The sequence below is a fragment of the Miniopterus natalensis genome, chromosome 20, assembly GCF_054644295.1.
Source record: "Miniopterus natalensis isolate mMinNat1 chromosome 20, mMinNat1.hap1, whole genome shotgun sequence".
In the NCBI taxonomy this organism is placed as follows: domain Eukaryota; kingdom Metazoa; phylum Chordata; class Mammalia; order Chiroptera; family Miniopteridae; genus Miniopterus; species Miniopterus natalensis.
Genome location: NC_142100.1, coordinates 7,073,528 through 7,089,039, shown reverse-complemented (window position 1 = coordinate 7,089,039; position 15,512 = coordinate 7,073,528). Strand labels below are relative to the sequence as shown.

At 46.2% G+C, this 15,512-nt stretch overlaps 1 non-coding gene across 1 annotated transcript; it reads left to right on the top strand.

The window, feature by feature from the left end:
* Positions 1-10,443: 10,443 nt before the first annotated feature.
* On the top strand, positions 10,444-10,574 carry LOC148090778 (U6atac minor spliceosomal RNA). Its single transcript, XR_015716268.1, has one exon. It is a non-coding gene; the product is annotated as a U6atac minor spliceosomal RNA (small nuclear RNA).
* The last annotated feature ends 4,938 nt before the right edge of the window (positions 10,575-15,512 follow it).

The window sequence follows — 15,512 nt, the reverse complement described above, 5'->3', positions numbered from 1 at the left end:
CAAAGGAGCCAGTGCTGGCTTCAGCCACAGTTTCCCCCTCGGGTGGAAGTGAGCTCTCTTTGTATCCTAAGAAGGGGCAACATTTCTACATCAACATGGGGCGTGGGATGCTGGCACGTGAGGGAAACACATGCTGGGAAGATGCTTGAGGCTCTTGGCTGTCTCCTTGTTGTGTAGACACTTTGGATGGGACTATCTCATCTGGGATTTGGCTCCACTCTAGGTTTTTTGATTTGGGGCTAAGGGCCTGCTGTAGCCTACCAACCAGAATGCTGAAAATGCAACAAACAAACAAACATCTAACCTCAGCAGAGGCCCTGCAGAATCTTCAGACAGTCGAATCCACATGCTTGCCTGATTCCCAGCCAGGCCTGGTGGCCTGAGCACAGCTCGGGGGGCTCATGGACATTGGAGCTCAAAGCTTTCTAGATTTTCTGTAGGGGAAAGCTTTCCCTCTGAGAGCCTGTCCCCCCACCTGCTTGCCAGGCTGGGGACCACGTCCCCTGGGTGTCATAAGGACTCATTAGTGTCTGTAACACTCGGCACATGTGGTGCTAAGTGAACTCCATGCTGAGACGGGCTGCATTTACCCAGTTTACTTCCTCTCTGCTCTGCTGGCTTGTTCCGTGTTTACTTTATGTCTATAGTCATTTGAAAGTCAATAAAACAAATTAAACAAAAAAATGAAAACATGCAAAAATAAGGTAATCAGTAGCACCCGGGTTGGCAGGGGCTGGGCTGTGTCATTGCAGCTGTCCTCCCCAGCGTCTCCCTGGACCTTCTGTTGCATAGAGAGTGCGCTGGGGAGGCCAGACGGGCGCCAGGAGAAGCACGCGGGGAGCTGCCTCCCGCTCCCGCTCCGGTGCTTGGTAGGAGGCTCCCCCTGGAGACGCAGCCGGGCGGGGTGAATGGCAGGAGGCAGGAGCGTGGGGAGCAGGGAAGATGGAGTTAGTTTTAGAGGGGAGAAAACCAGCCCTAAACTGGGCTGGAAAAAGAGGGCTCCATCCTTTGCTTTGACTATGATTTTGTTCGGTAACCTCTGAGAGCTGTATGCTTTATTTTATGTATTTATGTATTTATTTATGCAACCATTTGGATTAGGCCTGCTCTTGCCATCGCTGCTTAAACTTAAAAGAGCTTAAACTTGAAACATAGATGTGTCGATCCACTTTGCCTCTCATTTGCTCTCCCCAATTCCTCCCTTCTCTCTCCCCCCTCCCTCTCCCTCTCTCTGCCGCCTTTCCCACCTCTTCTTTCCTCTCTCTCCCCCCCACCTCTTTCCTTCTTTCATTTTTCCTTCCCTTCAATGGGAAAAGTAATTGATCAGCTGACAGATCCAGGTCAGGCTGGCAGGGGTTGCTCGGCTTCACGCAGGCTTGCCCAGGAGAAGGAGGGGACGGTCTGTCTCCAGTTCACAAGGAGCCCAGATGACACGGTGCCGTAGGAAGCAGGGGGAGAAGCGGGGGGCGGCTGGGAGAGTCCTGCCATCCCCAGGAAGGGCCCTGCATCCCAGGGATTACAGAGTCCTCAGCTACCAGCTATTCCTGGCACTCTAATTCTCCATATCCAATTTGTCTTTGCCTCTTTCCTGCTTTTCGCTCCCATTCTATGCCCTGCTGGTTCCAGATTCCCTTGCTCTTTTCTCCACTCGCCCCCCCATTCCTCTTCTGCTTTTCTCCTTCCATAACCACTGCAGATCAGAGAATCGCCCCCACTTAAGTCATATTAGAGTAACGGCCTCTTGTTTATTTGCAAGAAGAGAAACAGCAGCCCTGCCAGAAAGCTCTGTAAGTCATTTGCAAACTGCAAAACAAACCCACAGAGATTCCTGTTTTCATTGCTGAGAGGAGAGTATTTCTAGGGAGGCTGTCAAGCTAAGAAATCAAGTATTGGAAAACACATTCCTCAGCTTTGTTGCTGAGGACATCTTAGGTAACTAAATTTGATTTTTTTTTTTTTTTTGGCTTCTCTAAGAGTATTGCCCTTCACAATAATAAAAGACTGATCGAAAGACTGGCTGCTTTGGGTGTCACTTGCTCACTCCAATTCATTCTCTGGAGGTGCTTCCTTTGCCTCGTCTTGGTGGTGCCACCAATTCTAACCCACAGACCTTGTCTAGCTGGTCATTTGTTTATTGGTTCAGTCTTCCAGCAAATGTTTACTGAGCACCTCCTATGTTCCTTGTATTGTTTTGGGTGCTGGAAATATGGCAGTGACTAAACCCAACTAAAGAATGTGACCAAAACAGGGCCCAGCCTCCCTGCTTTGGCTTGGCTTGCCATCCCTTTGTAATTCATTTGGAAGCCCTATGGGAGTGCCAATGCGGGGGGCAGACTCAAGTCATGGTGGGCAGCACGGAGGCAACTGCCCATTGATCCTTGTTTGTAGATGGGGAGCAGAGGGTGGGGGGGTGACCAGCTCTAGCTCCACGTTAGTGAACAGGAGATGCCGTGGTATCTCCTTTGCTCCATGGTGTCTCCTGCCAAATGGCTCGTGGATGTTGGGTGCACCCTCAGTTAGCATGTAGATGGTGGAAGTTAGTTGGCTTGTGGCCGTGGCCTCTCGTCATTCAGGTTCCTGGTTGATTCTTGGCACCATCTGCGCCCTATAGGCCTATCCACCTCGTGCCCTGCCCTCTGCACAGAACTAGAGGGCAAAGAAGGTGAGAGGGGAGCGCATATAAGACGAGGTAAGGTTTCACCTCAGGCCACTAGTCTGGGTGAGGTGAATGCAGTTCAGGGAACTTCTGGGAGGGATTCACATTTTGGGGTAGATTTAAGATGACCTCCCTTCTCGTAACCCTTTTATTTGCTACCCACTCACACACCCTAACTGAGGGTCCCTGGAATAATAAAATCATTTATTCGTTCTCATCTGGCATTGTGCTGAGGTTGGGACACAAATCTTTCAATTCATCAACTCGTGTTTTCGGCTCTATGCACCCAAAGGGAGCGGAGCTTCTCTCACGCGCACATTGCACTGGAGCCGCCCCTGAACACTCTGGATGATCGCCCACCTGACTGCCTCTACCTGCATCTCCGGTGCGGTGGGGGTGACTGTTCTTAACTTTTTTCATGTAGAAGAACCTTTCTCATGGGTCTGTCATGCTTTCCAGGGAAGCAGCCTAGAGCGGTTCTCCATCTTAGACCCCATCTCAGAAGTCAGTAGTTTTGGGGAGGGGTAGGCACAAGGTGTGTTTATTTGCAACGCTCCTTTTCTCCAAGCCAGTGGTCTTCAAACTCAGTGTAGCAGAGTCACCTGAGGAGCCTCATAGAAATACCAATGTCTGGGCTCCAACCCAAACCAGGTAAATCAGAATCTCCTCATGACTGGGCCACACGCTGGTATTTCCAGAGCTCTCTCAGAGGTCCTCGTCTGTGGCCAGGTTTGAAAGCTGTGCCTCTAAAGTCAGCTGAACATGTTCTATGAGCTTGACTATGCCACATCCCTCTATGAACCTTGGTTGCCATGTCTCTGAAATAAAGCAGTAAGACTAAAAGATTTTCAAGTTTCATTTCAACTGCAACATCTTGCAATTCTGCAAATGGTCTTTGTGAATATAGTACTTGAAAGGTAGAGGTGCTACCAGAAAATATCAACAGCGGGCTCTGCTTGCAGGAAGCTAAGAATATAAACTCCTCACAGACAGGCGACCAAAGTCAGACCCTGTGAGTGGTGTGTGTGAGCACAGGCCCTGCGTGCTGCATTGCAGAGACTACGCCCCGTTTGCATACGTTCATGCATGTCTTTATATGTGAGACATTCTTAGGATGGGGGAAGGGCTAACTAGCCACAGCAATCCAGGTACCAAGAATCAGGAATGATAATGACTGGGAATGGATCTGTCCTGTGAGAGAGACTCGGGAGCCATTTGAATATGAGTGAAGAAGGAATGTGTTAGAGCTGGGTGTAGAGAGCGGAGAATGGTGAGCCCTGGGAGAAGCTCCATTCATGTAAAGACTGTCACAGCCTCCATTTCCCTGCCCGGGAATCACTATCCAGCCTGTTGCTTCCATAGCTCTTCGCACCCCCAGCTCAGGCTCAGGCTCAGGCTCAGGCTCAGGCTCAGGCTCAGGCTCAGGCTCAGGCTCAGGCTCAGGCCCTCAGTGGCAGCATTGCAGCTGCTGTGGAGGCAGAATCCTGCTGGTCCGCCCTCCACGCCAGGCCCGTTCCTGTGGTGCCTGCAGGAGTGGACACTCGTCTGTTTTGGTGGAGTCAGCAGGGCTAGGGGCACTTGCAGAATGGAACTACCATGCAGATGTGTGCCAAGGGCTTCACTGGGTAACTTCCAAAGTGTCAGCCAGCCCCAAAGTCACAACCAGCTCAAGCCCAGAGGAACTCTCCAGATGGTTTATCCCAATCCCTCTCTCTGAGCTCTACCTCCTCCAAAATGCAGCTGCAGCGGTCCCCTGGCTTCCATCTCCAGTAAGGGGGAGCTTACATCTCTCTGGATAGTCTTGCACCTGACCTAGGAGGACAGGAAGAAAAGGAAAATAAACCAGAAGGAGAATCGGTGGAAAGACTTTTTAACGCAGCGGCTGTAACATTGCGAGGCCCAGACGCTGGCTCTGGGAGCACCTCGTTTGAAACCCTCAGCAATTTAATCAGCCTCTGTGTGATGCAGTTACCTCTCTTATGAAATGGAGATGACTATGGGATTTACTTTAAGGCTGTTATGAGAATTAAATAAGTTACCGCAGATAAAGTGCTTGGAACGTTGCCCGGCACATAGTAAGCTCTCAATAAATATTACCTAATAATAGTATGATTGCTACGAAGAAGATTTTTTCTTCAATGTGACTTTTCTTCAAATATTTGAAAACCTGATTCCCTCCCCTTCTTCCTCCAATCTTCTATTCACCTGGTTAAATGTTACAGGCTTTTCTCCCATTTTCTACACACTCATCCACACTGATGGCCCTTTTCTAAAGTTATTCGGGTCACTCAGCTTTCTTCTTCAAGCAGTCTTCTCCCACTTGCTCCGAGCAGCCCCAAGCTTTACAGAATATGGCCTCTTCTGATTTTAAATCCAAACAGGATAGTCTCAGCTCTTCAAAAGGGCATGGGAAGTCCCCAGGGTCTTGCTGAGAGTTGCCAGCCTCGCTCCTAACCCCATGTCCTCCCAGTTCCATGGATTCTGGGGCACAGCTGCACACCACACCCTCACTGAGGGCTGCCCTTGCGGGCCTCGAAAGTACTGGAACTCAAGACAAATTCCAGGCTCAGCATCCTTTTTTTTCCCTTTTTTTAAAAAAAGTATCTTTATTGATTTCAGAGAGAGAACAGGAGAGGGAGAGAGAGAGAAACATCAATGATGAGACAGTCATTGATCAGCTGCCTCCTGCACGCCTCCTGCTGGGGATCGAGCCCTGAACCTGGGCAAGAGCCCTGACCGGGAATCGAACCTCGAGCTCCTGGATCCTAGGCCGATGCTCAACCGCTGAGCCCCTGCGGCTGAGCACAGCATCCTTTTAAAACCCCTTATTTCTTCTTTTATGACTTCCTTGCTCCTATATTTGCTTCTGTTTTTCACATCCACCACTCATTTGTGAAGTTACCTGCTTACACGTCTATTTTCCTTACAAGACTGTGAACTCCTGGAGGGTTGTTTTTTTATCTTTATATTCCTAGCCCACCTAACAGTCCTTGGCACAATATAGCTCAGTGTTTACGGATGGAAAGGAAGGGAGGGAGGAGGAAGGGAGGGAGGTGGGAGAGAGAGAGATAGAGAGACAGAGGTGAGATTCCATTAGGTTTTCAAGAGCCAAATAACTGTTGACGTATCTTGAATTGCTTGTCTTTTTAATTTATCTTTATTGTTGAAAGTATTACAGATGTCCCCTTTTTTTATTCAACCCTCCTCACCCTAGGCCTGTGTTGTTTACTGTGTACACAACAACCTAACCTCAGAACTTACCTTCTCTGAAATCATCTTATTAGAGTCAACTCACATTGTCTTTCTGACAAGATCTTTTTTGGACCCTGAATCTATAATCCCATATATTATTAGGAATCCTGCCTAGCTATAATCAGTAATAAGCCATATGTTATAGGCACCTAGGTAATGGTAGATGAGCTCACTATTTCTGGCTAAACTTACCCAAGAACAGAAAATAGTTGCTCTAGTGGTCAATAGATCAGATGAACAGAAGAACTTAGGTTTGCGTTGGAGGGAGCAACAGGGGCAAGAGAAGTTCCGATGTAAGAAAAGAAGACAGTAACTGGATGGATTTATTTGGTTGGAGAAGGCAAAGGGGGTCAAGTGTTCCTTATCTTCTATCAAACCTACTCCTCCCTCCTCCACATAGCTTCCCATGGGGGCATGGGACAGTCCCCTAACCAGTCAGAAGAAAACTTGGTCCAGGCATGGAAGAGGTTAACCCACAGCTACTTTTCTCAGTGCAATTGGTGATGCACAGTCATCATAGCTGGATCAACAATTTTGCTAATTCTGGAAACAAATAATTAATTGTTCTATATTTCTCCTTCCTTTTCCCTTAAAACTTCTTCATAGAAGGATCTAAATGCTTTCTTGCCAGTTTTTATTACTTTTTTGCACTGCAGAAGGTCAAAATGATTTAATCATCAAATCAAAAAGCCTTTTTTACAGACTCTGAGAGTTGTGAGACACCTTGGACTTTGCCCTGTCTCCCTCCCAGGGCAACACTGTCACCTGAGTGATGTTCTCGAACTCCTGTTCAGCAATTTCATGACTTTCTGCAAGCAGACACTACCTGAGTTGTGCTCCCCATTTCTGGTGGTCAGAACTACCTGTGGAGATTGTGATAAGCAGATGCCTAGGTCTCGACTCACAGAAATTCTCATTAAACAGGTCAGAATAAATACAGATGATCATTTCATGAAGATAACCCCTGAGAATACCTGATATTAGCACCCCTTTTCACAGTTGATAAACTGTGAGAAAATGCTGTTCTCGCAGGCATTTATGATGCCTGCTTAGTACCAATTTTCTCTTTTTTCTTTACAAACAGTGCTCTAAATTTGTTCAGGGCAGCAATGTGCCCATTCAGAATACTTACCTCCTAGGTTCCCTCATAGCTGGGTATGGCCATGCAATGCAGTTCGCGCTAATGAAATATAAGCACACACTTACTGGGTGGGATTTTGAGAACCGTAGTCAGGAAACCTGTGTTTTTTGAATCTTACCCATCCCCCCTTCTTGATTGAGAGCCTGGCATATGCTCTGGAGGCTTAGGAGCTAACTTGCAAACAGAAAGACAAAGAACACGTCAAGAGAGCCAAAGAAGGAAGCTTTTGAGGTGAACCAAATGGACTTGCTGTTTTGATAAATCAGATATAATTGAGGATAGCATGGCCAGGTGGCTCAAGTTGGTTGGAGAGTCATCTCATACACCAAAAATGCTGAGGGTTCATTTCGCAGTCAGGGCCCATATCTACATTGTAGGTTCGATCTCCAGTTGGGGCATGTACAGGAGGCAGCTGATCAATGTTTCTCTCTCTCTTTCTCTCTCTAAAAGTCAATGAACATATCTTCAGGTGATGATTAAGCTAAGTAGTTGAGCACTGATACTTCGATATGACTCAATCTGCTAGAAGGACCTCAGGTTCAAGATGGCATAGCAGTTGTACCAGCTCTGGAATACATATTTCCATGCTTATTATTACTTATGAAAAAAAAATCCCTACTTAATTATGTTTCTATTACTTGCATATAATTATATAATATAAATATAAATATAATTCTAATAAATCTACATGGAGCAAAACTTTGCCTCTTCCCAACTTCTGCCAATTAGAGCTACTCAAAACCCAAGTAATATTATATGATCCACTTTCTAGGAGATGACTATCATGGAGCCTATTTATTTTATCCCGACATTCTTAGTTTCTGCTCATGATTATCACAGGTACAACTTCTAGTCCACTAATCATGCTGATCAGTTGTCTTCTGAACAGGCTCCAGTTTAATGATGATCCACCAGAAGGCATTTCCAGGCAGACTCTCCCAGATGCAGTCTGACTGGCAAAGTGGGGAGAGGATGGACTATTACATACCATATTTTGGACTTTATAGTTTTATAGGTCTAGTCTATTATTATATTAGTTTCTTTTTCTCAGTTATACTACACTATTGGTTCACATTGATGTTGTAGTCATTCCTCTGACAAAAATGCTACTATACAAGACTTTTCCTATCCTTCTTACAGTAAATTAAAAAAAAAAAAAAAAAGTGTTTGGACTTTCTTTGTACCTCAGGTCCATTATTTAAATCAATTGAAATTATTTTTGTATTCTGATGAGCTATCACTATTAGCTTTGTGTCATCCCAAATGATATAGACATGTCATCTCCACATCATCAAGGTGAATGATAAAAAAAAAAAAAAAAAGCAACATAATAGATCCAAGGGCATGGCCAAGTTCTTACTTGCATTTATATTTCATCCACTTCAGAATGATTTATTCTGTGTACTAACCATAAACAACAAGGCATAGTTCTTATACTCAGTAAGGTAGACAATTTAATACAACATGGTAAGTGCTGGGACAGAAACAAGTCATGTGTGCTATGGCAGCTTCTAGAAGATTTTTCAGGGTAGAGAAGTCTCCTAGAAGGAAGAGATGTTAAAAGTGAGACACAAAGGTGACTAGATTGAACCAGGTGGGAGGAGAAATGAGTGTTACAAGTGGAGGAAACTACGTATTCTAACACCTAGAGGCAGGAGAGCATGGAAGGAATTCAGGAATTCAATATCTATTCTGGCTGGATTGGGTACATTTGTTTGGTTTGGGGGTTCAAGGGGAAGAGAGGAAGTTGTAGGTAAAAAGACAAGAGGTAGAGGTGTAGGCATAAGTTAGACCTTGAATGACCTTGTGAGTCTTATTAAAAATTGTATACCGACGGGAGGAAGTGTTTTGAAGGGTTGTATGCCAGATAGTGATATGATTATATCAGCAGTTTTAATTGTTAAATAACATTAGTTGGGTTACTTAAAAATGTTAAAATGTTACTCTAGTTATAGTGTGGGAAATGAATTAAAAGGGGGCAAGACTAGAGGCAAGGAGCCTCCTAGAGGATATTGCAGCCAATCAGGCTTGAGTTAACCAGGGCGAGAGTTGCAGGGATGGAGAGAAGTGGGAGTATTAGAGAGCTTGAGAGGTGAAAGGGTACGACTTGGAGATGGAGAGGAAAGAAGATAGTAAGTGATAAAGGGAAGTGAAAGAGGCCTTCTAGTACCTTGGTAAATGGCACACAGGTGGTTTTAGAGAGAGAATGGTGAATACAATTTTGGTCACTATGGGTTTGCAGGTGACTATTGGACAAGAAGCTATAGACTGTGAAGTTGGCTAGATGGATCTGGAACTTTGGAGAGATGTCTGAACTGGAACAAAGATGGTCTCCAACACAGATACCATTAATTACCCACCAAGAGAGTAGAAAGTATATTAGGAGAAATGAGGGCAGGCCACTGGTACTTAAGGATTGGAAAGAGAAGGAATGTTGGAGAGACATTTGACTAGCAGCAGCTAAAAACATGAGAAAAACTGGGAGAGTCTGATGCCATTGAGGCCAAAGGATTTGTAGGAACATTAACAGTATCAAATGCTGCTGAAGGACCAGGTAAGATTATACTTAGTGAGCAGAATATCTTCTGCCCCCTTGGGAGAACAATTTTGTGGGGTGGAGTGAGAATATAAAATATTTAGATAATTACTTCAATTTTTAATTTTTGTAAAAAAGAGAGACAGTAGAAAGACAAAAGGGGGGTTGCAGTTGGAGAGAATGTTGTTGCTTTTTAAGGGAAATGCCCCTTAAATGTTATGGGCAGGGCTAGGAAGCCAGAAGCCTGATAGGAGATACAGGAGATGACTGGCCCAGGGAGGTCCTTCAGGCAACGTGAGAGACTGGGGGAGATCTTGAACACAGGTAGAAGAATGAATCCTGAGGAGACAGAGAGACCGAGTCCACTACTAGTTAAATAAGGAAGGAAGGACATAACTGAGAATATCCTTTATGACTGGATTCAGCTGCAAATGACAAAACTACACAGTCAAAGTGCTTTGACTAATATAGAAGTTTCTCTCTCTGGCTAAGACAATATTCCACTTTGCTCACGGCTGGTATGGTGCTCCCCAAACTCAGGGACCTAGCTCTTTCTGTGGTTTGGATCTGTTGTGCATGGTTTTGACCCTGAGGTCTAAGACGGCAGCATCGGGGCGCCAGGCGGTGGGATGGAGGAAGAGACAGGGAAGGGCAGAAGCACAGGGGTGCTGTCTCCCGAGAGCCCTCACATGGCACCCCCTTCACAGGCCCTCTGCCAGAACTGGGTCACATTGCCAAATCGCAATGCAAGGGAACGAGGGAAATGTGGTATCCGCTCTGGCTGAACAAATGCCCAGACAAATTCAGGGACCTATCACCGTGGAGGAAAGGGAGGGTGGATGTTAAGAGACAATCATCGTGCTGTATGAAAGGAGGGGCAGTTAGAACTCCCCTTGACGGGGATGGAAGAGGTCCGTCCATAGGCCCATAGGACACACATGTGCTTGAGGTATCACTACCCACTTTGTGGCACCTGACTGTAGGTTTCCAACATCTATAATCATTACAGAGGTGCCACTCAAAACCCTAATGAGATACCACTTTACATCGATTAGGATGATTATGATTTTAAAGAAAGAAATATTACACATGTTGGCAAGAATGTGGGGAAACTGAATCGGAACATTTGTATGTTGCTGGTGGGAACGTAAAGTGGTGTAAAATAGTTTTACACTGTGGAAAGTAGTTCAGTGGTTTTTCAAAAAAGTGGAAAAAAGGAATTAGCATGTGATCCCACAATTTTACTTCTAGGTATATACCCTTAAAATTTGAAAAGAGACTCAAACAGATGTTTGTGCACCAACGCGCACAGCAGCATTCTTCACGATAGCTGAAAGGTAAAGCAACCCTAGTGTCCATCAAGGAGTGAATGGATGAACCAAATGCGGCACATACATACCATCAACGATTATTCAGCCTCAGTGAAATCAATGAATGAAGTTCTGATACGCGCTACAACATGGAAAACTCTTGAAGACATTATGCTAAGTGAAATAAGTTGGACACAAAAGGACAAATAGTGTATGATCTCACTTATTAGGGGTACCGGGCATAGGAAAATTCAAGAGACAGAACCTAGAGGAGTTACCAGGGACTGAGGGGAAGGAGGGGTGGGGAGTTGTTATTTAATGGATAAGGAGCTTTTTTGGGGGTGATGGCAGGTTGTAGAGATGGATAGCAATGATGGTTGTAAAACAATGCGAGTGTACTTCGTACCACTGACTGATAAACTAAAAATCGGTTAAGATGGTAAATTCTATGTTATGTATATTTCACCCCAATGAAGAAAAAATTGAAAAGAGGGAGAGACGATTAGCTGTCCTTGGCATGGTGTGGATTCAGGCAAAGGTTCAAGCTCGGTGGCAGGAAGTTGAAGGAGTTTCAACTTGATGGTCTTTTTTCTCTGAGTATAATTCAAGAAAGATGTGTGTTTGCAGACGTGTGTACAGGTTTATGTGTGTGCCCACAAATCTACAGGCTGGCTTTTCAGAAAGCAGAAGATAACTGAAGTAGTTACTTGTCTAATAAGAAAAGGGCTCCTAGCACATCAGAAAGGTTGCACGTAGTATTAATCACGCCTTGTCCCATGGCATTCTCTTCTCTTTGGACTTCTAAGGTATAATATGGTATAAGGCATTATTTACCTTATTTTTTTATCTCTCTTCTGGCTCAAGCCCTACCACTTAGAGATGGTAGCAAACCATCCCCCAAGCGTGCTCAAAGCTCATCTTCAACTCCTTTCTTGCCTTAACTCCCTAAGGAATTACGAAGACAGTTTCATAGTGTACAGAGCAGATTTATATCAAATATATTTCTTGATCTCCACAACAGTCAGAATATTCTTTTTTCTTCCCAGTTCTATCATTAACTGACTTTCTGAATTTAGGGTGGTTGTTTTTTTCTGAAGCCTTTATTTTCCTAATCTGTAAAATGGGATATTTAAACTTCCTTGGAATGTAGTTTCATGTTTAACTAAATTATGTTTGTGAAACCAGTGACTCAATATATTTCATGAAAGTAAAATCCAACCATTGGGCGAGTCTTTTGAACAGCGCAGGTGTGGATGACTGGACCTCCCCCGGGAGTCATCCTCAGCTCCTCCCTGCCCCGCTCCTCCTACAACCACTCATCAGCTTGGCTCCGTTCTGCCTGTGAGCACTCTCCAGTGCCTGTCCCTCCTCCCACCTTTGCCACTGTCTCATTTGAGGCTTAAGCCCCCGCTTGCTGGACTAACGCTGCCTCTTCAGAGGTCTCCTGCAGCCAGTTTCCATCCCAGCTCCTCCCAGCTTCCACATTGCCAATAATTAATTATCTTGCTAACCCACCCCCCACTCTGTCACCTCAGCCTTTTACTTAGAATCTTCACCAGCTCTGCATGGCTTCCAAGACGAAGCCCGACTTCCTTACCTGGCCCGGAATGTCCTTCCCTGTCTTGCCCTAGCCTCTTTCTTGCCCTGTCTCTCAGCATCTCCTCATTTTGCTTCTCTGATCCTGGACCCTGAACACTGACTCCCATGCCGATGGCCTCCAAGCACAGTGCCTTTGCACATGCCATCTCTGCCAGCAACACCCTTCCTGGGGGTTAGCACAGCGCAACACTGTGCGTGCGTTTCCATGACGGGGGGATGGCATAACTAAGGCCAGGCGAAGAATGAAAAGGGCTGAGAAAGGAGAAAAGTGTTTTGAGACCTACTCTAACTCCCCATTTCTGTACCCAGCGGCATAGGGAACCCTCCCAGCAGCTTCCCTCTTTCCTTTGCATTAGGGAAAGAAGGAAGGGTCTGTGCCACAAACCGTGGTTAGAGTTGTGGCTGTCCACATGTGGTCACTGAACCAGAAAGCGTGGCCCTTCTGACATGCAGCTGTGTTTCAAGAAGCCCTTCAGAGGACTGATGCTACCATTTGAGAGCCACTCACTTTAGGAACTGGGAAGCACAGCCGGAGGGAGCCCGGATCCGAAGGGGCTACTCCCAGCTTGAGCTCTGTGGGTGAGGGGAAGAAGTCATGGGCCCTACCCTCACTGGAGGGGCCTCAGTTTCTCTGGAATATTCCCACCTTAGGAAAAAAAAAGCCACCAGGACAAAGCAAGCTTGTAGTCTGTAACCTATGAAAATATGTAAAGTACGCAAATGCATATTCCCTTTTTCTAGGTTTGCCAGATTTAGCAAATAAAAATCCCGGATGTCCAATAAATTTGAATTCCAGATCAGCAACAAATAGTTTTTATTATGCATAGCGCATGCTTATACTAAAAACCTGCGTGTTATTTATCTGAAATTTAAACTCACCTGGGGCACTTGGTTTTTGCTCTCTTTTTATCTGGCGCTTGACTTTGTTCACGATGTTAGGTCCTTAAGGAAAATAGTCTGATCAAAATCAGGTGTCCAAAAGGTAGAAGTAAGTTTTAATAGCTTGGGTTTTGTTCGTTTTAATTTTATTTATTTGTTTTACTCTTTCTTGGGTAAGTATATGATTTGGTGGGGAAGAAATAGAATGAGTGCTCTTTCTGACTAATTGGATTATTTGTGACATCTACATTTGGGAGAGAGAGAGAGAGAGAAGATGGTGGTTGAAAGTGGCCCAATGCCAGAAAGCTCCTCTCCTCAGTTGAAATAACTGAGCATCTACTATGGACAAGGCACTAAATCTGAACACCTACTATGGACCAGCCCCATCCCCATAAGAAAAATGTGGAGCAAGCCCCGTGGAGATGGAGCTCCCTCCCTCGGACTCTGGCTCTTGGGCAGGTCACTTACAGCCATCCCCTTCCCTGTCCCTGGTGACAGGATGCCACCTCCGAGGGTGGGACTGTGGAGCTGCGACTGGGGAATGAATGACAGTCTTCCTAACAAAATGCAGCTGAGGGAGCGGCTTGCTGACAGGACAATTTGCTGGTGCCTAGAATATCCGCCCAGCCTGGGAGAAGCAGCAGCCGGGTGGCAGGAGAAATTTCAGGATTTGTCACCAGCCTCGGTGTCAGGGTTTCTGCGAGCCGCATACTCCCCACTGTGCTCCCAGACCTGCAGCCTGACCTGCTGTCCACCAAGTCTCCTGAAGCCCCAGGAATGCACGTAAAACTATCCCCTTTTCCCGTCCTGATTTACTCGTGTTTACGTAAATGACTGGAAAAGCAGTTTTCGGCTTATTTCTGAAGCTTAAGGGCGTCCTGAGAAGCCTGTTATTGAAAAATCAGAAACTGAAAAGCGACCTCGCAGACAATGAATTAGCAGCTCAGCGGCTCGGTGTAATGCCGGTGTACAGTACTGGCTGCATTACAAACAGGGCTCCCCCGGGACGCAGTAATCAAACGCGTGGCAACAGGTTGTCTGCTTCAGCCCACAGTGAGTGATCAAAGGAGATTTGCAGCTAATCCAAAGGTAACAGAAGTATTGCAGAGAAGGCCAGGAGGGGGACGCTGGGATGGTGAGGGGGACACAGCGCTCTCCGGCCTGGAGTTCCATGTGCCACCGGGAGGGCTGGGGGGGCGGTGGGCAAAGTTGATCCATCTGAGGGCTTGAGACACCCACTATGTAGAGGGGAAAGCTGAGGCTTGGCTTCACACTGAAGCAAACCTGAACGTTAACCTCAGCACTTGCCTCTTTCACTTGACCCGTAATGTATGATTTGGGAGCCGATTAACTAGCATTTAGCGATTCGTTTCAGATTCCTGAACCTATACTGGTTGGGTGGGGTGAGGTCGGGGTGTGGAAGCACCTGCTTTATCTGGAAGCGCTGGTTAGATGGTGGAATTTCAGGGGTCAGTTCAGTTTGTATGTCAGTATCTGTGGTTCTCAAAGTGAGCTCCCAGGCCAGCAGCATCAGCATAGCCTGGGAACCTGTCAGAAATGCAGATTCTCAGCCCCCACCCCCAGACCGATAGACTCCCAGAAACTCTAAAGCGAGGGTAGATAGCCTGCGTATTAAGAAGCCCTACAGGTGATTCTGATGCTCGCTAAAGTCGCTGACATTTGAGGGGACAGCTGGTCTGATCACCTGGCTGCTGTAGGTACCAGGTGGTGCCCAGGGCCCTTACGAGGCTTGAGTGTGAGCGTACCCATGGCCTGTTCCAGATCCTGGAGCAATCCTGTGCTGGCTGGCCCTGTTCTGGTCCCCCATGGGTCTTTGGGACTATGGCGAAAGGAACTTAATGTTTATTAAGCATGCACTAGTAGTCTGTGCCAGACCCTGGTGAATGTTTATGTGTGGTACTGTAGTCAATCCGTGTGTGGAATTATAGCCTTGTGAGCTGGGTATTGTAGATGTGATTTTATGGCTGAGGAAATTTTGACTCAGGAAGGTCAACGTGCCCAGGTCTGAGTGTCTCCAGGGCCTATACCCTTTCCATGATCCCACACAGTGTCTCTGACACATGCGTCCCCTGCCCCCAGAATGCCTTGCGTGCCACCTACACGAAGCAACTGCCAGCC